Source organism: Mandrillus leucophaeus, unplaced genomic scaffold, assembly GCF_000951045.1.
Source record: "Mandrillus leucophaeus isolate KB7577 unplaced genomic scaffold, Mleu.le_1.0 Scaffold74, whole genome shotgun sequence".
Taxonomy (NCBI): domain Eukaryota; kingdom Metazoa; phylum Chordata; class Mammalia; order Primates; family Cercopithecidae; genus Mandrillus; species Mandrillus leucophaeus.
Window position 1 is genome coordinate 441,239 of NW_012108030.1, and position 2,356 is coordinate 443,594.

The following is a 2,356-nucleotide window of genomic DNA, read 5'->3' on the forward strand; positions in this document are numbered from 1 at the left end:
CTTTTTGAAATTTATATTTCTTTCTTACTTAATTACCTACTCATCTGAAAGGGAAATATATTTTTTTAAAAATTTATCTACTTTATGGTTTGGGCGGCCAAGGCAGGGGGCTTACTTGAGCCCAGGAGTTCAAGACCAGCATGGGCAAGAATGTGAAACCCTGTCTCTACAAAAAATTTGCAAATTAGCCAGGTGTGGTGGCACATGACTATAGTGCCAGTATATTAGTTTGTTCTCACATTGCCATAAAAAAATACCTGAGACTGGGGGGTAATTTATAAAGAAAAGAGGTTTAATTGGCTCATGACTCTGCAGGCTGTACAAGAAATGCTGGAATCTACTTGGCTTCTGCAGAGGCCTCAGGAAACTTACAATTATGGCAGAAGGTGAAGGGGAAGCAGGCACTTCACATGCCCAGACAGGAGGAAGACAGAGAATGGGGAGATGCTACACACTTTTTTTTTGTTTTGTTTTTGAGACGGTCTCGCTTTTTCGTCTAGGCTGGAGTGCAGTGGCACGATCTTGACTCGCTGCAACCTCCGCCTCCCGGGTTCAAGCGATTCTCCTGCCTCAACCTCCCAAGTAGCTGAGATTACAGGCGCGTGACACCATGCCTGGCAAATTTTTCTATTTTTAGTAGAGACGGGGTTTCACCATGTTGGTCAGGCTAGTCTTGAACTCCTGACCTCAGGTGATCCTCCTGCCTCGGCCTCCCAAAGTGCTGGGATTACAGGTGTGAGCCATCGCGCCCAGCTGCCACACACTTTTAAACAGCCAGAACTCACAATAACTCACTATCACGAGAATACCACCGAGGGAATGGTATTAAACCATTCATGAGAAATCCACCACCACCATGATCCAATCACCTGCCACCAGACCCCAGTCCCCACCTCCAATACTGAGGATTACAATTCCATGTAGATTTAAGATGCTAATGAGACATGCAACGTATTTACAGGCATGTACAACTGCTGCTCATGTGCACCCAGAGGACCACCCAGAACATGCTTACTAGTAACACCTCTTCCACGTCCTTATGAATAATCATGTAAGATTCCCTTTGTGCCAGTCTGTGCTGTCTCACCCTTATGAGCAGCCTGCCCTGATTTCTGTCTCTCTCAGAGTGTTCTGTCTATTCTGCCCTTAACTTTCAAAATATTATTTTTCCTTTGCAACAAATTATGCTCACCTCTTTTGCTGTGTGTCTCTTGCTTAAATTATTGTAAACTAAGAAGACAAGAACTAAGGTATTACAACAACTGTCAACAGAAGGAGGCATTATTTATTAAACAACTGAGGGGATGTGAGTTCTGGGAATAGAGTTACTTAGCAACCAAGACATTCCAGCCACCAATCTTTCTAGAGAACTCTAGGAAGACCAGAACAATTCACCAGTCATCAGTAACTCCCAGATCCCGAGATCCTGGAAACTATGACTAGCAGAACTTTAGGGATCTCTTGTCTCTGCATAGCAAATCTTTGGTGGCTACTGTCCTAGTCTCTGATAACTCTTCCCCACTGATGTCTCTCTTTGTCCTCCTTTTTTTGTGACAGAGTTCCACTCTGTGGCCCAGGCTGGAATACAGTGGCGTGATCTCAGCTCACTGCAACCTCCGCCTCCCAGGTTCAGTGATTCTCCTGTCTCAGCCTCCCAAGTAGCTGAGATTACAGGCGCCCACCACCACGTCCAGCTAATTTTTGTATTTTTAGTGGAGACAGGGTTTCACCATGTTGGCCAGGCTGGTCTCGAACTCTTGACCTCAGATGATCTGCCTGCTGTGACCTCCCAAAGTACTGGGACTACAGGCCACTGTGCTCAGCCTCTCTCTTTGACTTATTTAATATCTAATGCTCCTCTAGTCCTATACAGGCTAAATGACCCCCCAAAGTCTCACAACCCCAGCTCTGCCGTTACTTCAAACTCCAGCCCCAGCTGTTGCTTGGAATCCTGATGCTGTCATAGCTTCTACATCAAACTCCAGTGTAGACCCAGACCCACCTTTATTCCTTCATTCCACTCCCTCCAATATCTCTATCCACTGAGGGGCTATGAAGCTTCTCTTCCTAGAGCCCCGAATGAGGAAGAGTCTCTCACAACTGAAATCCAACGTTTGGAATGGCAACGGTTGCAAAAGCTGTTGGAAGTTACGGGGTTTACTTTCTGTGGTCCAAAAATCTCAGCAAGCTTTTAGTCCTCCAGATGCCAGTCACCTCCAATACAGCTGGGCCCCCCAAACTTCTATGCCAATATCCACCCTTCTTGTACACTTTCCTGTCAGCAAGGAGATCTGGAAGCAGCTGGAATACTACTTTTTCTTTTCTTTTCTTTCTTTTTTTTTTTTTTTTTTTTTTG